Genomic DNA, 23,313 nt, shown 5'->3' with positions numbered 1-23,313 from the left:
GTATAGAAATCTTCATGAACAAATTCCCCAATTACTGAGTGCTTACCATGTGCAGAGCAATCGGGGGAGGACAATACAATATACCTCCACAAGGATCTTACCGACTAGAGGATTCTGAAGCGTTTTTAGAAAGCTAATTAGTCTCATTGTAATGTGAACTAACGGTTAGTTCCAGCAATGCTAGAGGAGGCGGGGAGCAGGGAGAGGGAAAGAAGCAGAAAATGACCATGTCGGGGTCAGGTGGTCCAATGGTGCATCCAAACTGTTCTCCCACCTTCCCTCCTCCCACAGTTTCTGATATCCCTTTCCCCAGAGATTTAGCCTTGCTACAGAAGGAAGGTGGGACTGAAAGTTAGGAGACCCGGAAAACCGAGGGCCTGCTGCTATAAGACACAAGAAAGAGTGCATGTTGACTTTTCACTCTACCCAGCATATCTGGTTCAAAACCAAACAAGATTATATTCTTGGCATGGGGGAATTCCTCAGTGTACCACTAAAGCATTTTGATAGTCACCCCAGCCTCACAGCATTTATGTCCATATCCTTGTAGTCTGCCATTTCCCCTAGCTTTAATTTATTTTAGTGTCTCCCTGCTCCTTTAGGGTATAAACTCCTTGGGAGCTCCAGAGTGCTTAGTTCTGTGTTCCGCAGAGTAAGCACTCAGTAAATACCACCAACTTATTGATTCTCCTACCCTTTGTCGTGCCACCAGTCAGCTCATAGCGAACACTCGGCAGTCAGATTTGCCCTCCACTCAGATCCCGCTTGGAAGAACCAATAAGAGGAGAGGGCAGGAGGAGCAGATCATTAAACCAATATTTTAATTGGAAGTATCCTAAAAATGAATGTTTCCTCAATGCCCTTCATTTGTCTTGGCCTCCAAAGCTCACCAAGCCACAGACCTATCATTTGCTCTAAACTAGAAAGAGAGGGGGCTAAGTTGTTCTTTGCTTGATTCAACAAAATTAAATTTAGCTCTTTCTTGGGGGCATAAATAGTATCTACCAACTCTTGTACTGTACTTCTTCAAACTCTACTTAGGAGAGTGTTCTATAACAATAAGTGCTAAAAGTATTACTGATTGCTTGATTTGTTGGTTATAGGAACTTTACCCAGTGTTCAGTCATTGAATTAATCAAGAATATCTCCTCTGTACCTACTGAGATTTAGACATCTATCCTTAGCACTTGTATACGTTTGTATTCAGGTGCGCTGACAGGAATTTCTTATGCCATGCAATAGTTACACTTTCGCAGACCCACATGTTCAAAAAATCATTTGGGTTCAATGACTGTGTCAGTGGTTGATAAGTTACTGTGAATGTGGTTCAAAAATGATTAAACACAACTTCACACAGTCCCACATCTCCCCATCCTAAAAAATCCCTCTCTTGACCCCACTGCCTCCTACATTTATCACCCCATCTCCCTCCTAAAGTTCCTTTCCAAACTCCTAGAGAGAGTTGTCTACACTTGCTGCCTCGCATTCCTCAACTCCAACTCTTTCCTGGACCCTGTTCCAATCTAGCTTCCATCCCCTCCACTCCACCAAAACTGCCCTCTCAAAGGTCATCATTGACCTCCTTCTCGCCAAATCCAATGGCTCCTACTCTATCCTAATCCTCCTCGACCTCTCAGCTGCCTTTGACACTGTTGACCATCCCCTTCTCCTCAACACATTATCCAACCTTGGCTTCATGGACTCTGTCCTCTCCTGGTTCTCCTTTCATCTGTCTGGCCATTCATTTTCAGTCTCCTTCATGGGTTCCTCCTCCCACTCCCATCCCCTAAATGTAGGGCTTCCTCAAGGGTCAGTTCTTGGTCCCCTTCTGTTCTCCATCTATACTCATTCCCTTGGTGAACTCATTCGCTCCCACTGCTTCAACTATCATCTCTACACAGATGACACCCAAATCTCCATCTCCTCCCCTGTTCTTTCTCCCTCCATCAGGGCTTGTATTTCCTCCTGCCTCCAGGACATCTCCCCCTGGATGTCTGCCCGCCACCTAAAATGCAAAATGTCTAAGACTGAGCTCCTTATCTTCCCTCCCAAATCCTGTCCTCTCCCTGACTTTCCCATCACTGTGGATGGCACTGCTATCCTTCCTATCTCACAAGCCCACAAACTTGGTGTCATCCTTAATTCCAATCTCTCATTCACCCCACACACCCAATCCATCACCAAAACCTGCCGGTCTCACTGTCACAACATCGCCAAGATCCACTCTTTCCTCTCCATCCAAACCGCTACCTTGTTGGTACAATCTCTCATCATATCCTGACTGGATTACTGCATCAGCATCCTTTCTGATCTCCCAGCCTCCTGTTTCTACCCTCTTCAGTCTGTACTTCAATTTGCTGCCCGGATTATCTTTCTACAGAAACGCTCTGGGCATGTCACCCTGCTTCTCAAAAATCTCCAGTGATTGCCTATCAACCTTCGCATGAAGCAAAAACTCCTCACTCTTGGCTTCAAAACTCTCCATCACCTTGCCCCCTCTTACCTCACCTCCCTTCTCTCCTTCTACAGCCTAGCCCACACACTCCATTCCTCTGCCACTCACCTCCTCACTGAGCCTCGTTTTATCCCATCCCGCCATCGACCTCGGGCCCACGTCCTACCTGTGGCCTGGATTGCCCTCCCTCCTCACATTCACCAAACTAGAACATTTTCCCCCTCAAAGCCCTAATGAGAGCCCACCTCCTCCAGGAGGCCTTCCCAGACTGAATCCCCCTTTTCCTCTGCTACTCCTCCCCTCCCTGTCACCCCTACTCCCTCCCTCTGCTCTACCCCCTTCCCTGCCCTCAGCATTTTTATATATTTGTATATATTTGTATATATTCATTATTATATTGATTTTATTAACGATGTGTATATATCTGTAATTCTATTCATTTATTTTGATGCTATTGATGCCTGTCTACTTGTTTTGTTTTTTTGTCTATCTCCCCCTTCTAGACTGTTACCCCTTTGTTGGGTAGGGATTGTCTCTATCTGTTGTCGAATTGTACTTTCCAAGCACTTATAACATACAGTGCTTTGCACAGAGTAAACGCTCGATAAATATGACTGAATGAATAAATGAATGAATTAAAATAACAAGCAGAGTGGTCTAGTGGCAAGAGCATGGGCCTGGGAGTGAGAAGGACCTGCATTCTAATCCTGGATCTGTCACTTGTCTGCTGGGTGATCTTGGGCAAGTCACTTTACCTCTGGGCCCCAGCTACCTCATCTGTAAAATGGGATTTTAGATTATCAATCCCATGGGGGTCAAGAACTGGGTCCAACCTGTTTATCTTGCATCTTCCCCAATGCTTAGAACAGTGCTTGACACATAGTAAGTGCTTAATAAATAATATTAAAAAAAGAAAAGAAAGAAAATACATAACTATATGAAATTATTCATTCAATAGTATTTATTGAGCACTTACTTTGTGCAGAGCACTGTACTAAGCACTTGAAATGGTTCCTAATGTTTGTTTTAAGCAGTTCGTATTGTATATCACCTCTTGGCCATTTCTATAGCATAGCAAAGGGAACCAATTTGGAACAGCTAATTATCGGTTTCCAGTGTACATGTATATAGTTGTTCTCTGTTTATAACAATAATAATAATAATAATAATGTTGGTATTTGTTAAATGCCTACTATGTGCAGAGCACTGTTCTAAGCACTGGGGTAGATACAGGGTCATCAGGTTGTCCCACGTGAGGCTCACAGTTAATCCCCATTTTACAGATGAGGTAACTGAGGCACAGAGAAGTTAAATGACTTGCCCACAGTCACACAGCTGACAAGTGGCAGAAACTGGATAGAACCCATGACCTCTGACTCCCAAGCCCGGGCTCTTTCCACTGAGCCATGCTGTTTATGACAAAGACCCAACTGATGGTGAATTTCACTTATGTGTGACTTTGTAGCTGAAATGACCAGTGTAGTACAAATGATCCTAGTCACATTGTGTCTACAAAAATAATGTCCCTTGTTGTGGTGTCATGTTCAGGGGTTCTTAGCATTTCGAATTGCTTTCTGTTGTGCTTCCTTATCCCTTAAGCTTACAAAACACTTGTCCCAAAGAGACACTCTTCTCTCGCTAGTAGGGCACAATTCTGGGCTATACTTGTCAATTGAATCTGAGCCTTCAGCTGGGATGCAGTGTTGTAGTAGAATTTATTTAACAGTATTTATTGAGGGCTCATTGTGTGTATAACGCTAATAATTTATTTTGTTGTGTCCTCAAAAGATTTCCTCTGCCCTCCCTGCTTTCATCTTCCCCATTTCAGTTCTCCATTCAGCAATTTTTGGGTTACCTTCTGTTTTTCATTCTCCTCCTTGTCCAACCGCATAGCTGTGTTGTGATGAGTAAACATAGTTTCCAGTAAGCAGTGACAACACTGGAAACAACTGACAATACTGGTTCTCTGTGCATGGCCAACAATGGACAATGGTTAATGTAGTTACCATTAGAGCTTTTCATCCGGTTTGAAAGGAGCTTTTAAAGAAGGATTTTGTCTAGTTGCGTGGTGTGAGCAAGGAATTGGAAGTAGAAGAGTTCAGAGTTCCTTATTTTGGGAGGAATGAAGAGAGTCAGCTCGGATATAGTAGGAAAGAGCCTGGGTTTCGGAGTCAGAGGCCATGGGTTCTATCCAGTTTCTGCCACTTGTCAGCTGTGTGACTTTGTGTCACTTAACTTCTCTGGGCCTCAGTTCCCTCATCTGTAAAATGGGGATGAAGTCTGTGAGACCTACATGGGACACCCGGATTACCTTGTATCTACCCCAGCACTTAGAGCAGTGCTTGGAACATAGCGCTTAACAAATGCTTTTTTGAAAAGCAGTGTGGCTTAGTGGAAAGAGCACGGGATTGGGAGTCAGAGGATGTGAGTTCCAATCCTCACTCCACCACTTGTCTACTGTGTGACGTTGGGCAAGTCACTTCACTTCTCTGTGCCTCAGTTACCTCATCTGTAAAATGGGCATTTAGACTGTGAGCCCCATATGGGAGAGCGGCATGTCCAAGCTCTGCCTCTGTATCTACCCCATCCTTTAGAACAGTGCTTGGCACAAAGTCAGCACTTAAAAATACCATCATTATTATTATTATTTTAAGATCAAGTGTCTTTAAACCAATGATCCACAGTTTCTTCTTGCTGTGGAGAGGACTGAGTAACCATCGGAGGTTTGGGAGGAGAGGAGTGATGTGAGAAGAATGAAATTAGAGGAGATGATCATAGAAGCAGATTGAAGTAAGAATGGAGAGAGTAGAAACAGGCAGCAGGAAGAAGGTCGAAATCAGAATATGAAGGAGGGGGAATGTTAGGAAGGAGAAAAGGGCAGAATTTAGTGACAGACTAAATGTAATAGTTGAGAGACAACAAGACCTCAGGAAGACATTCCTCAACTATTTTTCCCCTCCCTATATTCATCCACGCCATCACTTGAGCCAACTCATCACTTCAACATAGTCACATATTTATTTGATACTGATTCAGTGACCCATTCAAATGCATTATTTATATCTACTCTTTCACACTCCCTCATGCTTCAAATTATGTTGATTTGATTTTCCTTGTAAACTAAACTTCTTGAGGGCAGTAATCAAATTTCAAATTTTGTATATCACTCTAGGTCCAGTATCATGTTAAATAAACACATCAGAGTCTCCTACTCTTTTGCAGCTCTAATTTGGAGCAAGGGAGATTCTGCCTCTGAATGCTTCTTACTACAGAAAGCCTTTTTCAGATTGGTAATTATTTTCAAAAATAATGTTGTCTGCCTGAATAGACAGAACTTGAGGAATTGGTGGATACTATGGCAGAACCATTAGCCCTTGTTTTTGCAAACCCATGGAAAAATCCCTGAGGTTTGAGTAATCAACTCTAGTCAGTGTAAAGAATAATCTTGGATATAACAGGTTAGTTGTAAATTGATCTGTAGGGAAATGCTAGAAGATACTAATTGCTTCCACCCAAACATATACAATTCCACAAAACTCCCCAATATGACAAATTGGGCCAAAAAAAATTACACTTTCATCTATGAACAAGATTGGTTATATCTTTTGCTTCTAAGGCATCAACTACTCATGTACTCTCAATTTGCCTGAGCACTTCATTGCATATCAATTTTCCTTTAAATCCTATTTTTTAACCACTAGCTCACGTGCATGCCCACTACCTCTCCCCTCTATCTGTAAATTCTTTCAGTGTTCCCCTTCATTTCCTCGAGGGTACATATTGGGTTCACTGACTCCATTCTACTCTCCCAGATACTCACTGCAGAGCTCCATAGAGACTAGGAGTTCAGTGAATACCTTTAAGTTGATTAAATGCTTCCCCTTGTTTATATATCCTATCTGCCTTTCAGTGATGGTTTTAGTTCCATCAAAAAATGTTATAGGGTCAATGAACACCAATATGTATTCTGTGTATTAGTATTTATTTACCATTTGGGTTGTTAAAACACGGAAAGTGGCCAGTACCGAAGGATGTTGAGGCACCTAGAACCTGTGCCTTCATTCACTCATTCAATCATATTTATTGAGCTCTTACTGTGTGCAGAGCACTGTACTAAGTCCTTGGGAAGTACAATTCAGCAACAGATAGAGACAATCCCTGCCCATAAGGGGCTCAGAGTCCAGAAGGGAGGAGACAGACATCAAAACAAGTAAACAGGCACCAGTAGTATCATTATAAATAAATAGAATTATAGGTATATATTCATCATTAGAAAAATAAATAGAATTATAATTATAAATATGAACATATATAGACAAGTGCTGTAGGGCAGGGAGTGGGTTAGAGCAAAGAGAGTGAGTTGGGGAGATGGGGAAGTGAGGGGGAACAGAGGAAAAGAGGGGCTTAGTCTGGGAAGGCCTCCTGGAGGAGGTGAGCTTTCAGTAGGGCTTTGAAGAAAAAATATGGAACGCTTCACAAATTGGCGTGAAGACACTGGGTAGATACTGGTCTCATCTAAGGTGCTTTAATGCCCTTTCTAGAGATCCAGGTAGCTTTTGAGATCCCATCAAGTTCTAGTCTGTGTTTCTGTGCTTCTCCCCAACTCTGACCCATATCTCATTGTAGTATGGGGAATAAATCAGTCAGAAATTGAGGAATACTATCCAGGGCGATGCTACCAGTCATGAAGCATACCCTTGTCAGCGACTGGTTCAACACAAATCCTGAAAATGGAGGTAGCCATTGAAGAAGGAATAGCAGTAGGAGAAATAGCCAAAGGAGTAGGAATAGTAATAATATTTATTAAGCACTAGCTGTGTACAAAGCAAGAAGCAGCATGGCTTAGTGGAAAGAGGCCGGGATCGGGAGTCAGAGGTCATGGGTTCTAATCTTAGCTCTGCCACTTGTCTGCTGTGTAACCTTGGGCAAGTCACTTCACTTCTCTAGGCCTCAGTTACCTCATCTGTAAAAATGGGGGTTAAAAAATGCGAGCCTCACGTGAAGCAATCTGATTACCCTGTATCTACCCCGGTGCTTAGAACAGTGCTCAGCTCATAGTAAGGGTTTAACAAATACCATAATTATTATTATTATTACTAAGTGCTGGAAGAGATTACACAGATGGGAATTAGTCCCTGTCCCTCAGTCATTCAAAATATATGTATAAATGTGGAAAAGGGACTGGAGACAGACATAGCAGGAATAATGAAACAATAAAACACAATAGAGACAGATTCACAGAATAAAAACAAAACTCAATAGGATATTGTGGTGAAAGGAGCAGAATTTCAGGTTTCTCATGGCTCATACCCTCAGCTACCTCTAGCGTATCAATTAGTAGGGCTTACTGAGCACTAACTAGCACTTACAGCATAGAGCACTTACTAAAAGCTTGGAAGAATACAGTGATGCTGGTTTCTGATCTCCTGTTATTACAGTCATGCCATGTCAATCAATCTCATTTCTTGAGTGCCAACTGTGTGCAGAACACCTTTACTAAGTGTTTGGGACAATAAGAATAACTGAACTGGTAGTCACATTCCTTGCCCAAGACAAGATTACAGTCTAGAGAAGGGTTTTTCTTTGGTGCTTTAATTGCCAAAGCACCTTACATTAGTTATTTTAATTTGCTCCTCACAACACCCCTGCAAGGAAGGGTTCAGGTATTATTGTTACTCTCATTTTATAGAAGGAAAATCTGAGGTACCGGGAGGTTAAATGACTTGTCCAAGGCCTTACAGTAGAGAGGTGACAGAGCTGGGACTAGAACCTGGGATGTCCATCTTCCAGGGTGGCAGGTCTATTCTACCTCTCCACACCACACTGTCTTTTGTATACTTATGAGATTTTTGAAAAGAAAATGTACCTTTAGCTAAGGACGTTTTATTGTAGGTTGGTTTGGTAAGGATTCCCTCACAGCGCTCAATTGCACTGTTTACTATTCTCTCTGATTTTTATGAAATAATCTCAGGATGATAGAAGGGAAATCACCATCTGTTCCAAGATTATTTTACTGTTTCCTTCCCACCCTACCCATTCCTCTCGGCATCAACAGTGACTCCAGACCATTGGCTTTAAGGAACTTAATCAACTCTCTTCCCTCTCCACATCTTTGCTCCACTCTTATTATCAGTCATCAGTATTTATAATAATAATAATGTTGGTATTTGTTAAGCGCTTACTATGTGCCGAGCACTGTTCTAAGCACTGGGGGAGATACAGGGTAATCAGGTTGTCCCACGTGAGGCTCGCAGTCTTAACCCCCATTTTACAGATGAGGTAACTGAGACACGGAGAAGTCAAGTGACTTGCCCGAAGTAACACAGCTGACAGATGGCGGGGCCGGGATTCAAACCCATGACCTCTGACTCCTATTCCCGTGCTCTTTCCACTGAGCCACTGTGCAAAGTATTCTACTAAGCACCTAAGAAAGACTACAACAGAGTTGGTAAGGTCATCCCCTGCCCACAAAGACCTTAGAGTCTAGAGAGAGCTTCTAGTAGAAATCTGTATTCATGAGATTTTGTGGACACCTCATTTTCTGTGTAGTTTTCTCTTTCCTGCTGGGATTGAAGGCAGAAAGAAATGACGTCTCTTTGGCATCATGGAGGAGAGCTTGTGCCGGAACCCGAGAGCAGAAAGGCTGGCTGTCCGGTGGAGGGGACACCAAGAGAACATGGGAGTTGCTTTTATCCTCAACCCGGTGTGCCTGAAGCATGCTGAGAGTAGGGGTCTTCGGGGTTGGGAGGGAAAGAGGTATTACTGCAGATGCTTGGCTCAGCCATGGTGGCGGGATCCACAAGTGTGTGGCAGCCATTTTATCCCCGGTCCTGCACACACACAGCATAGTGGGAGCAGGGGCCCTCACTAGCTGCCTAAATTGTGAATCCAATGTGAGACAGGATTGGTGTCTAGCTCAGACACCATCAGATCAGATCAAGTTGTATCTACCCCCGTGCTTACATCAGCGCTTGCCAGAGGAAGTGAGAAGCAGCGTGGCTCAGTGGAAAGAGCACAGGCTTTGGAGTCAGAGGTCATGGGTTCGAATCCCGGCTCGGCCACTTGTCAGCTGTGTGACTTTGGGCAAGTCATTTAAGGATTAGAACCCAGGTCTCCTGCCTCCCAGGCCTATGTCCTTTCCACTAGGACAGAAGCAACGTGGTTTAATGGAAAGAGCACGGGCTTAGGAGTCAGAGGTCATGGGTTCTAATACCGGCTCCACCACTTGTCAGCTGTGTGACTTTGGGCAAGCCACTTAACTTCTCAGTGCCTCAGTTTCCTCATCTGTAAAATGGAGATTGAAAATGTGAGCCCCACGTGGAACAACCTGATTACTGTACCTGCCGCAGCGCTTAGAACAGCGCTTGGTAAATAGTAAGTGCTTAACAAATAACGACATTATTATTATTATTATTATGGCACATTACTTCTCCATGGAATGTGAAGCAAATCATTCACTCACGTCCAACTCTTTAATTTTGCTCAAAGGAAATAGATTTTTTTTGTTGTTTCCAGTTTATCCCTAAATTAGGCTTTGGATAAAATGAAAAAGGTCAATGACTTTGAACAATGTGCAGTAAATATCAATGTATAATAACTGTTCAGTGTAATTTAGAAAGTGTGAAATTGAGCATTTTCAACTTTTCAGCAACCATTGGAAAATGTCTCTCCTGTCCATTGAACTTGTCTTTGATGCTGAAAGAGAAGTCATTGCAAAGCAAGAATAAAGAAAACAAGTTTTTTTTTTCCAACACAGTGAAAAAGAAGTGCTAGACCATGGAAAATCTACCCTGATTTGACTGGACCATGAGGACGCCCAACAGAAAACTTTCTTGAGATGTAGCTTCTTGACAGGGTTTTGCCCAGGGAGTTGACAATCCCACCACCACCTCTGTGGAAGCTTGGAGGGCAGGGAGCAGGCTCAGGTAATAATAATAATAATAATTATTATTATTATTATTATGGTATTTGTTAAGCAGTAATTATGTGTCAAGCACTGTCCTAAGCGCTGAACCCTGCGGGTAATTATGGCAACTGGTTCGGGATCATTCTCAGGGATCTGGGTTTGCTCCTTTCCTTCCCCCTCCTTTGGGCTCTGGATGGAGCAGGGGGCACAAGGAACTGCCTGAGCCTCAAACAGGTCCCAGAGCTTCCCAGGAACTTGGAAATCATCAAATGAGGATTCATCAGCGCCTCCCCCTTCCTCATCTTACCTCCCAACAAGGGTCCTGCAGACCAGAAATGGCCCCCAGACTTCCTCAGCTCTCAAGTTACTGCTGCTTGTTAAAGACACTGGACTACCACTACTAGGAAACATGCTGACTGGATATTGGAGGGATAATAATAATTACGGTGTTTGTTAAGCACTTACTATGTGCCAGTCACTTCACTAAGCACTGGGGTAGATACAAGTGGGGCTCATAGTCTCCATCCCCATTTTACAGATGAGGTCACTGAGGCATAGAGAAGGAAATATTATCATTCTAAAAGAACTCAGCCAGGTATGGGTGTCTGGCCTATTTCTGAGGGCATACTGAATGTGTCTTTGCACGGTGACATTCAGGCTGACTCCTGTTCAAGGAGTCAGGTTGATTGTCCTCTGCTAACCAAGATGCTCGCGATTTTGTTGAGTCCACCTGACTAGTTAAACTCCACTTATGTACTCTTCCCAGTCTCTGTCTCTCTGGCTGCCCTTCTCCACACCCACAACATGCTGGGCAATGGAGAGATTGGGCTCCGAAGGGAGTCTATCAATTGAGGGACCGTACTGACCTAAACATTCCAGGAGGTTCTTTTAATGCATTTATTGAGTGGACCATCCTAACTACTTGGGAGAGTACAGTAGACTTAATAGACACCTTCCTGCTCTCTTTAATTCAGGAGCCCTGTCTCTTTAGTCCTGTTCTCATTAAAGTCAGTTTGATGCCCAATGTTAATCATGTCCCATGTGATTTGAGAGGAAAACAGAAGTTTAGAGCAAAGGTACCCTGAAGAAAATGCACCTGGGCCATGAGATGTCATCCTTGTCATTTCTCACCTTCCAGCACGGAACAACTCAGAGTAATTAGTGGTGACAGTCCTACACAGAATTTCACATTGGAGTGGGGATCAATGCTTCTGAATATTTCATGCTATTTAGAGAGTTTCTAAAATAGGAATGAAATGTACTTCTCCAAGGAATAGTTGCTTCTCTCGCATATCTTTGCGACAATTTTCCTTTCTTTGTTTTTCTTTGTGGATTCCTCTCAATCAGAGCAAATAAAATGTCACTGACTTTGCAAGAAGCCCAAACTGTAATATAAAAAGTTCTTGAAAGATAAAAAACAAAACAAACACATTTAAAGGAAAACTCAATTCACTGGAAACCCTATGGTTTCGATGATGAAATTTGGCAAAGCTGATTTTATTGCTGTGCTGTGCAAAGAAAACAGCACCAATCTGTAGTTTCACGATTCTTGCGTCTCCAGGTAGATTTCTAAAATTGGCAATCTATAAAATGTCTCTCCTTTTGTTCATCTTGCCCCAACAGGTAGAGAGGCCAGATTCCCACAGTTCAGGCTTTCAAAACCAGCAGCATCATTAAATGAGAGACCCTCTTTGAGAAACCAAGGCAAAACTAAGTCCTACAGATGAAAGCTCTTCTTGGCTCTCGGGACCCTTAGAAGCTGTCCAGATTCATAATACTCTGATGAAACATGGAGCATAAAACACTACCCCAAGCCCCTGGTACAATCAGCTGTCCTCCTTATCTCAGAAACTTCAAGAAAGAGTGAAGAGGTGCTTTCTCCAGCCTAAGAGCATTTTATTGAAAAACCTTCCTAGTGGAAATACAAAGCAAGCAACCTTGCTGAAAAGTTCTGTGGGTCTATGATCCAATTTGTTTCCTGGTGGTGAAATTTTAAACACTTTTTCCACTCTAAAGCTATCAATTTTAGCAAACTTTATGAAGGAGTCTTACTCTGTAGTACTCTGTGGTTTTTCCAGCTTTACAATATTTAATATATCAAAATGCCAACGATTATAAGGATATAAATGCACTCTATAAGTGGCAGTCATCGTAATAATGTATACTATTCCTAGACCATTGATTCCCATTAAATTAATAGCTATATAATTATATTTTCTCTAATATCAAGTTCTTCAAAAGCACAAACATCATGATATCGATCAGTCGATCAGTGATATTTATTGAATTCCTAGTGAGTGGGAAGCTCAGTAGAAGGTACAACAGAAGCAAGAACTGCCATCCCTCAAGGACCTCATAATTAAAAGGGTGAAGCAGATAGACAAAAAATAATTTATAGACAAGGTGCTTGAGAGTGTGTAAAAGGACGTAATTCAAGTGTATGAGCATGAAAGAAAATAGCAGGATAAGTAATTGAAAGAAAATTCAAATAGAAATATCCATATTTAAGCATTTAAATAAGTGCTGAGGAAAGAAATAAGAGGAAATACACGAGCAGTAAGGTAGGCAGTTGGGTCATAGTGAAACTGATTAATCTATCTACATACTTGGATTGATTGACAAACCATATTATTTACATGTCCTACATTTTTTCATTTCATAGATCATATTGTTTTTATCTTTAATTTGGTCATTCACCCTTATTCCACAAGGAAGTTGAGAACTAAAGGTAAATTACAACTGAACCTTTTTCTTGGCAGTGTTGAACTCCAGAATGGATCTCTGACTAAGTCCCCTTCTCCTTCCCAGACTAAACCCCCTTTTCCTCAGTTTCTCTTCCCCCCCGACCTCACCCCAAATCGCTCTCTTTGCTCTACCCCCTTCCCTGCCCCACAGCACTTGTGTATATTTGTACATATCTATAATTCTATTTATATTAATTCCTGTTTTACTTGTTCTGATGTGCATATCTATCTCTAATTCTATTTATTTAGATTGATGTTATTGATCCCTTTTCACTTGTTTTCATGTCTGTCTCTCCTCTTCTGAATTGTGAGCCCATTGTGGGCAGGGATTGTCTCTGTTGCCGAATTGTACTTTCCAAGGGCTTAGTACAGTGCTCTGCACACAGTGAGTGCTCAATAAATATGATTGAATGAATGAATGAATCTCTCATGACGTAGTGGATAGAGAACCGGCCTGGGAGTCAGAAGGTCATGGGTTCATTCAATAGTATTCATTCAATGGTATTTATTGAGTGCTTACTATGTGCAGAGCACTGTACTAAGCGTTTGGAATGAACAAGTGGGCAACAGAGACAGTCGCTGCTGCTTGACGGGCTTACAGTCTAATCGGGGGAGACAGACAGACAAGAACAAAGGCAATAAATAGAGTCAAGGGGAAGAGCATCTCGTAAAAACAATGGCAACTAAATAGAATCAAGGTGATGTGCATTTCAATAACAAAATAAATAGGGTAATGAAAATATATACAGTTGAGCAGATGAGTACAGTGCTGAGGGGATGGGAAGGGAGAGGGGGAGGAGCAGAGGGAAATGGGGGGAAAAGAGGGTTAAGCTGAGGAGAGGTGAAGGGGGGTGGTAGAGGGAGTAGAGGGAGAAGGGGAGCTCAGTCTGGGAAGGCCTCTTGGAGGAGGTGAGTTTTAAGTAGGGTTTTGAAGAGGGAAAGAGAATTAGTTTGGCGGAGGTGAGGAGGGAAGGCAATTCAGGACCACGGGAGGCCGTGGCCCATGGGTCGATGGCGGGATAGGCGAGACCGAGGGACGGTGAGGAGGTGGGCGGCAGAGGAGCGGAGCATGTTGGGTGGGCAGTAGAGAGAGAGAAGGGAGGAGAGGTAGGAAGGGGCAAGGTGATGTAGAGCCTTGAAGCCTAGAGTGAGGAGTTTTTGTTTGGAGCGGAGGTTGATAGGCAACCACTGGAGGTTTTTAAGAAGGGGAGTGACATGTCCAGATCGTTTCTGCAGGAAGATGAGCCGGGCAGCAGAGTGAAGAATAGACTGGAGTGGGGCGAGAGAGGAGGAAGGTAGATCAGAAAGAAGGCTGACACAGTAGTCTAGCCGGGATATAACAAGAGCCTGTAGCAGTAAGGTAGCTGTTTGGGTCAACTCTGCCACTTGTCTGCTGTGTGACCTTAGGCAAGTCAATTCACTTCACTGGGCCTCATCTGTAAAATGGGCATTGAGACTGCAAGCCCCACATGGGACAGGGACTATGTCCAACTTAATATGCTTGTATCCACCCCAACGCTTAATACGTGCACATAATAAGTGCTTTACAAATACCATCATCATTATCATCTCTCATAGATCCAGGTTCTGGAATCTAGATAACAAGAGTTATGGCTGGCTTTGAGATAGGTGGAGATTTTTGAAGGGTGTATCCACACCGATTAAATGGCAGTTGGAGGGGGGGAACATTATGAAATTTTAAATTGATATTTGCATTTATAATCAGTTTCAACTATCTCACATGTAGACTTATAGATCATAAAACTGAACTGCTACAGTTCAGCATAAGAACAGATCATCAGGGAGATTAATTCTCTGGAGAAAACACTAATGCTAGGAAAAGTCCAGGGAAAACATGAAAGAGGTAGACCAGCAGCTAGATGGATAGAAACCATAACAACGATAACGGAAGAACTGTTAGCAACGTTAAGAATTATGGCAGAAGATATGACATTCTGGAGAAAATATATCCATAGAGTCACTATGAGTCAGCAGTGACTCGACAACATTTAATAATCATAAACAGCATTCAACATTCCTAGGCTCGGAAGGTTGTGGTTCTTGAAATTCATGAATACCAGCAATGTATCTGAAGTTCATATATTGAAAAAAATGGGTTACAGTGGAGACTTTGGAGGAGGAATTTGGGGAAGCAGTGGGGTCTTATCAAAGAGCTTGGGCCCTGAGAGCCAAGAGATGCCCAGCTAATCCCAGCTCTGCCATTTGCCTGCTGAAAAGTCAAGTCAGTTATCCTCTCTGTGTCTCGGTTTCATCATCTGTAAAATCCCTGTTCTCTTGCCCTCAGACTGTGATTCTATATGGGATGAGAACTCTATCTGAAATCTATCAATCAATCATATTTATTGAGCACTTAATGTTTGCAGAGCACTATAAGTCTAATGCTCGAGTGAGACTAATATAACAGAGTTAGTAGACACATTCCCTGCCCACAACGACTTTATAGTCTAGAGGGGGAGACAGACATTAATATTTGAAAAGATTGAATTATGGATATGAAAATATGTATGTTGGTGCTGAGGGTGTATAAAGAGTGCAAATCCTATTGATATGCTTATCTTTTATCTACCTCAGTGCTTAGCACAGAGTGTTTAATAAATGGCATCTTTGTGAATCCCGGCTCTGCCACTTGTCAGCTGTGTGACTGTGGGCAAGTCACTTACCTTCTCTGTGCCTCAGTGACCTCATCTGGAAAATGGGGATTAACTGTGAGCCTCACGTGGGAAAACCTTGTGACCCTGTATCTACCCCAGTGCTTAGAACAGTGCTCTGCACATAGTGAGCACTTAAATACCGTTATCATTATTATTATTATTATTATTAAGTGGTGTGGTTCAGATGTTGAGTATGGATGATCTTTTATGATGACGGTTAAAGTTAACATTCAATTATATACAGCCACTTAGCATTTATGTATTTACTGATTTACGTACTTCCATTGAATTACTCTTTTTTTAGTTATACATACTCTGGGTATTATCAGTTATAGCTGTACTTTTCTTCCTGCTCCCCTTCTATAGATGCTATTTATAATAATAATCATGATTATGCTATTTGTTAAGCGCTATCTCTATGCTAAGCACTGTTCTAAGAACTGGGGTAGATACAAGGTAATCAGATTATCCTACATGGAGCTCGCAGTCTTCATCCCTATTTCACAGATGAGGTAACTGAGGCACAGAGAGGATAAGTGGCTTGCTCAACGTCACAAATCAGACAAGTGGCAGGGCCAGGATTGGAACCCACGTCCTCTAACTCCCAAGCCTGTGCTCTTTCCACTAAGCTATGCTATATTCGTGACATGCCTATTTCCCCCATTAAATTGAAAAATCAAGAGCAGGGACTGAGTCTTCTACTTTTTACTTTGACATCCTGTATATGCTCAATAAATATCATCGAATCAATTCGTTCATTCAGTAGTATTTGTTGAGTGCTTACTATGTGCAGAGCTTGGAATGTACTATTTGGCCACAGATAGAGAAAATCCCTGCCCCTTGATGGATGAATGAGGATTCACTGAAAGGACAACAGGCTTTAATATTTTGCTAAAATGAGCAGGAGGGTTTTCTCAGCTGTGGCCCAAAGTGTGAAAACAAATGATGTGATTTTCAGAATGGCTTCTCTAGAGAGAATCCTAAAGATGTTCATTTACTGGGACCAAAGTGCAGGATTCCCCTTTTATCTTATTTGGTGGGTTTCCTCCAGGGAAAACACCTCAGTCTTGGGAGTTAGGAGTCTTGATTGGTAAAGGAACAGAAGTGAACCTCTTCGGGCAGTTGAACCTCTTCTGAAAATGCAGACCTAGGGATACTCATAATCACCACACCATCCTGTGTCACAGAGCTGCTTCCTAATAAATAAGGTGGAAAGTTTTTTCTTTTCATTTCCAAATCAATACAGAAGCCAGAGGCAAGAAGGAATCCAACTACCAACTCTACTGTTGTGGCTCGTTTCCACCCTCTTTATGTGTGTCATATTGAAGATATAGATTACAGGTTCACAGGTACCAAGTGATAATGTGACTGAATCCTCTAAATCAGTATGTACCTGAGGGTTTTTCCAATGTCATTTCCAAATACTTTAGTGACCTTCTATGCAATTGATTATACTAAGACTGTCAAGCTGATATTTAAATGTAATCATTCAATAAATAATGCAGTAATATTCCAAATTAGTTTGTCATCAGGAGTTCAGTAGAATCACATATTTTATAGAAATCTCTGGTAATCAATGATAGCAACCTCTGATGTTTTGCGTGAAATATTAGTATCAACAGAGAAGACATTTGAATAAATACTGCAGTTGATTTCATTAATCACTAAAAATGGTGTTCGAATATTTGTGATGCCAAAATGGAGAGGACGGTGATGCTAACCTAACATCTGTGGCTTCAGGTTTGCGTGACTCTGAAGCCTGGCCCTAATGGGCCCGCTTATTTATTTTATTTTTGAAGTAGCATTCGTTAAGCACTTACTAGGAACCAGACTCTGTACTGAACACTGGGGCAGATCCAAGATACTTAGGTTGGACACAGGACACGATCCCTGTCCCACATAAGACTCACAGTCTTCATCCCCGTTTTACAGATTAGATAATTGAGGCACAGTGAAGTTAAGTGATATGTCTAAGGTCACACAACAGACAATAGTCAGGATTAGAACCCAGGTCCTTCTGACTCCCAGGCCTATGCTCTTTGCATTAGATCACACTGCTTCTCCACTAGTCCACACTAGATAACATTTGCATTATATGAAGTCTTCTCATTGGACAGCCCACATAGGGAAACAGGAAGAAACCCCTGGGGCTCTTGCTCTGGTCTTGTAAATCCAACTATTAACATATAAGTGAGGATTCTGTTTCCTGGTGGAACTTTGCATAAAACCAAGATGCATTTTGGACAGAAAGGGGGAAAATTGTTAACCATTTTAAGAAAAATGATCAGAGAAGGCAAGGCAGATAAGAAAACATCCCAGGACTCCCTTTAGATCAACTGGAAAAATGGGGTTCACTGAATTCCACCAACAGCTAATGGTGTTTAATAATGTAAAATAACCATAACAATGGAATAAATGTAATAATAATAATGGTATTGGTTAAGCACTTACTATGTGCCAAGCACTGTTCTAAATGTTGGGAGAGGATACAAGGAAATCAGGTTGTCCCACCTGGGGCTCACAGTCTTAATCCCCATTTTCTAGAGGAGGTAACTGAGGCACAGAGAAGTTGAGTGGCGTGCCCATAGTCACAAAGCTGACAAGTGACGGAGCCGGTTTTAGAACCCATGACCTCTGACTCCTAAACCCTTGGTCTTTCCACTGAGCCACACTCCTTCTCGAAAGCCCTGTCTGATATTTATAATTAGTCACTGTTAACTGAACAGAGTCTAAAAATAGAATGAATTTAGGAGATGATCAAGTTTAGGTGACAGCAAGATCGTAGAACACTATACCTGATAAGCTATTGTCCATGAAGCATCTGAGTCATAGGTAATTAATTCTGTAATTAATTAATTAACAGTTGCTGCTCTGTGAAGGAATTAGAGGAGAAATACCCCATTTGTATGGTGGTTGTGGTGACACAACCAGACTAAACTTTTTGACCAGTTCTTTACAAGCAGTTACACAGTCTTATAAAGTTCTTGCCCCCATTTTATGCTGTAAAAACTATTGGTTAGGTTCCCAAGCTACTCGGACCATGTATGCAATGTGTGGATTTTCATACCAAATGAGTATCGTTGAAAATCTGAATGTTTCCATACAGCTCTTGCGCTACTTCTCACAGAAAGGTTTCAAAATACTGACATTCTTTCTTGCCATAAAAGCATTTCTTAATGTACCAACATGACAGCTTTAATTTGCACCCATCACTTTTGCACCACGTTAAAATGACAGACAGAACCACATCTGCATAACGTGGGTTATTTCACTGATATGCATTCTTCTGGGAGAAAATGCATTTAAGTGATCACTAATTAATTCTCATTATTTGATCTGTGTAATTTCAATCTCTCATTTTGCCACTCTAAATGTTTCCAGAACATTAATTTGGGTGGAGGCTAACCTGACTGCAAGACACTGTCACACAAGTGCAGATTTTATCAATTCCCATCACCACTTTTTGTCTTGGAGACTCTAAGATCTCTTCGCCTCCCGTAAACACTCCTGAAAATAAAGTAATTACTCATGAAATTTGGGAAACACAATTACATCTCCCTTGACTCCTGGAGGATGGAAATGGGAAAGGCACCTACTATAGCTATTTGTTTTGCAAAGCAGGCAAAACTGAGAAGAATATTTTCTCCCTCTGGGTTGGAGTAGTAGAGTTTTTCAATCCCTAGTGCTCCTATACCTTGATCTTTGTCAGAAGAAGGCTTTGGGAGTGACCTGACCTCTAAAAAATTGTTCTGCTGGTGATGATAACTGAGGGCCCTCTAAACACTCTCCTGATGAGAGTGCATTTAATTTGATGAGCATATAATTCAATATTTTTTTTCCAGTGGAGAAATGAGTGTTTCTTTAATGCAACAAAAGGTGATATCATAAAGAAGTGTAGAATAAAAATCAGATGCCAACCATAGCCCATAATGTGAGCCATAAAATTATACTGAAACTGTAATCAATGCCAAGACCGTTACCAGTACCATCACTTGGCAATCTTTTCGACAAACAGAATGTCTTCGAAAATCCTGACTAGGTAATCATTTCCTTTGTGTGGGTGATTTCAGGTTCAAAAGCAAGAGTATCAAGCTCCCTGACATGTTTGCCGGGTAAGATCGTTATTAAAGAGATATTAGAGACAAAAGGAAATCATCATGCATTGAAATGGAAATAGCTCCGTGTCTAATAAAAGACCTGACATTTCTGTGCACCAAATCAGACTAGCAGGCCAGGTTTCCATAAGAATATACAGTTGGATAGCAGCTCCCAAAAGGAACTCTAAACCGATGGGGATTACTAGTATTACCTCACTGGTCTCCTATTCCTCTCTGTACACTTTACTCCTTTAGTGTCAGTTTATTCACTGTGCCCCAATCTCATCTATTTTTGTCTCCCTCCCCTTTTCCCCATCCTCCCTCTGGCCTGGGACTCCCTTCTGCTCCATATAAGCCAGAGCACCACTCTCCCCACTTTCAAAGACTTACCAAGGTCACATCTCCTCCAAGATGCCTCCCTAGATTAAGCCCTCTTTCCCCAGCTCCCTCTTCCCTTCCTTATCATCTCTGCACGTGTCTCTGTGACCATTGGGCATTTGATATTCGCCCCACTCTCAGCCCCACAGCACTTATTTATTTACATATCTATAAACTGTACGTTATAAATTATATTAACAGCTATCTCCTACTCTAGACTGAAGCTTCTTGTGGGCAAGGGCCATATATACTGACTTCATTGCATTAGACTCTCCTGAGAGCTTAGTACAATGCTTTGCACAGAGTAAGCCCTCAATAAATACTATGGATGATGATCCTTAAATTTGGAAGTTGATGATTAAGAAAACTCAACAAAGGCACGATAGTCTAAGTACAAGATGAGTCACCTATAAGAGAATCTTTGACCATTCACTGCAGATCACTTCTGAAGAAATTATTTCCACTCAGGATTCCATATTTGTGTATTTGTCAGTTAGGTACATCTGCCCTGTCATCCTCTCTGCATTGTCTGGTTCCCACCCACAATTTACTGCTTCACATCCTTGTGTTCCAAACTCAACCCAACCCTCTCCTGGCAACCTGGGCTACGCCTCCCTGTATAACTTGCCTATCCTTTTTTGCTAACTCCTTCAACTCCTACCCATTTTAAAATAGTCATTTTGTCCCTGGAGGGTCAGAATCGGACTGAGGGGGATTGAGCGGTGAGTAAAATCGAGTTAGCGCTCTGCTACTTGGTGAGTCAGGGGCTTAGGGTCGGGACCCTGCTGACGTTTTCCTCCCTCTATTCTATTGGCACCGGTGGCACAGGGCTTGGCCATGGCACCAGGGCCTTATTGGTTCAAAAGAAAATCCTCAAGGGAGGGCCAGAGAGAGACAGGAAAGGGAGGAGGCAAGTTTGGGACTTAGAGGTGGGGAGAAGAACTGCCTTTATGAACAGGTGGATCAGAATGGTGCAGGAAGGAGGGAGCTGGGAGGGGATTATTACAAACTGTGTGTGGATGTAACTTTAAGGAGGTATTTATAAGCCCTGTGGTCTTTTACCAATTAGTGCATGAAGCAAATCTGTACTTGTCCTTCACATTAGAAGAAGATACTGCTGGTATTGAAATTTACCTAGGAGTGAGTACGTAGCTGAAAAGCCAATATGGGCCTCCCAATCCCAGCCACATTATGCACACAAAAAGATCGTCCCTTATTGTGTTGCCATGCTTAAAGTTTGTGACATCAGGTATGGTATTCTCTTTCACTTCTTTGCCTCTCATTCCTTCTGAAGCATTTGCTTGAAGAGAGCCAGTCCTTTCTTGAGTTAGAATCTATTTTTAGATAAGGAATAGGTGATCATTCTTGTATTGTTTAACTTCTATTTTGGCCAAACATTTTTATTATTTGAAGCCTTAACTATGTGAACTGTGGTTGCCTAGTTCTTATGCAAGGCTTGCGTGAGCAGCCTGACTCAGTGGAAAGAGCCCGGGCTTGGGAGTCAGAGGTTGTGGGTTCTAATACTGTCTCCGCCACTTGTCCGCAGTGTGACTTTGGGCAGGTCACTTCACTTCTCTGTGTCTCAGATCCCTCATCTATAAAATGGGGATTACGAATGTGAGCCCCAAGTGGGACAACCTCATTACAACCTCATCCAGAGCTTAGAACAGGGATAGTAAGTGCTTAACAAATGCCATCATCATTATTATTACTATCATTATTGTTGTTGTTATTATTCTGCAAACCTGGAACTCACAAGCCTCTCTCAGGGTCACACCTGGAGAGTTTCCAGTACTCTCCCAGTCTTGGCTACAGGAGGGAGAGGCAAGCAGAGGCATGCCCATTCCCTTCCTAGCTTGGGCAGTGGCTAGCAAGTGAAAGACAATCTGCTACAAGTCAAAACTCATCCAGGCTGGGCAGCAGAGGCACGGGAGAGAATCGGAGGTGGAGACTCGCGTTTATGGTGTGGAAGACAGCAATGGTAAACCACTTCGGTATTTTTACCAAGTAAACTCTATGGATACACTATCAGAAGGTTTGAAGATGGAGAGTGGGGCACTGTGGGAGAGATATGTCCGTGGTGTCGCTATGGGTCAGAAACGACTCGACGGCATAAGATAAGATGAGAACTCACAAACCTTGATCAGGTTCAGAATCTCAGAAGCACAGAATAGTGACATCTTACTAAATTCAACTCTGAGAAGGCTTCTACTTTGGCAGTAAATGGCGGAGATCACTAGGACTCTGGGTCTATCTGAACTCTAAATTGACACAGATGAGATGGGTCATTTAGGGGAAAAGGAACCCACCCTTCTCAACTGCAAAAGTTTATTACAATCAAATCTTCTTCAAGAAATCTTTTCCAACTAAGGTCCTCATTTCTCCTACTCCCTCTCCCTTCTGTGTCAGCCTTGCGCTTGGATTTGTATTCTTTAAAGTACTTGATATTCACCCCAACATCAGCCCCACAGCGGTAATGTACATATCCATAATTATTTTACTGTCTGTTTCCCCTTCTAGACTGTAGCTCCCTGTGGGCAGAGAACACGTCTACCATCTCTGTTGTTTTTGAACACTCCCATGTGCTTAGTACAGTTCTCTGTTCCACTGATTGATTGATAGATCCAATGCGTGATCACAGAAGCATTCTAAGAGCCTATAACTATTTCTATTTTGATCATTTTTATCATTTTTTGCCCTTGTGCTTATCAATGAAAGGAAGATAGAATAATTGACCATGAATGATTTTGGCTGGGATTAACTGGACATATGTAAACTATAGGTGTCAACGTGTGAAATTCTAACCACCTTGCACATTCTTAGAAAGCCCAAGGCCATGAAAGGCTCAGGTATGGGGACATGAATATTCTCTCCTGCAACTGTTTCCTTCATGCTCTAGAAAGATGCCTTCTTCATAAATGCCTCAGGGAAACATTAATTTGATTAATGCTTTATGAACAAAGAACAAATTCAAGTCAGATCTTCTGGCAATATCTGGCAATATTTTTTTTTAATGATGTCTCTTAAAATCACGGGCTCTATTGATTCCTTGAGTTCTATT

The 23,313-nt window shown here is 42.1% G+C and overlaps 1 non-coding gene across 1 annotated transcript; it reads left to right on the top strand.

Annotated features, from left to right (window-relative positions):
- Positions 1-22,011: 22,011 nt before the first annotated feature.
- Positions 22,012-22,149, top strand: LOC114816754. Its single transcript, XR_003764562.1, has one exon. It is a non-coding gene; the product is annotated as a small nucleolar RNA SNORA7 (small nucleolar RNA).
- The last annotated feature ends 1,164 nt before the right edge of the window (positions 22,150-23,313 follow it).

This window comes from Ornithorhynchus anatinus, chromosome 14 (assembly GCF_004115215.2).
Source record: "Ornithorhynchus anatinus isolate Pmale09 chromosome 14, mOrnAna1.pri.v4, whole genome shotgun sequence".
NCBI lineage: Eukaryota > Metazoa > Chordata > Mammalia > Monotremata > Ornithorhynchidae > Ornithorhynchus > Ornithorhynchus anatinus.
Note: the sequence above shows the minus strand (reverse complement) of the source record. Positions and strands in the feature narration are given on the sequence as shown.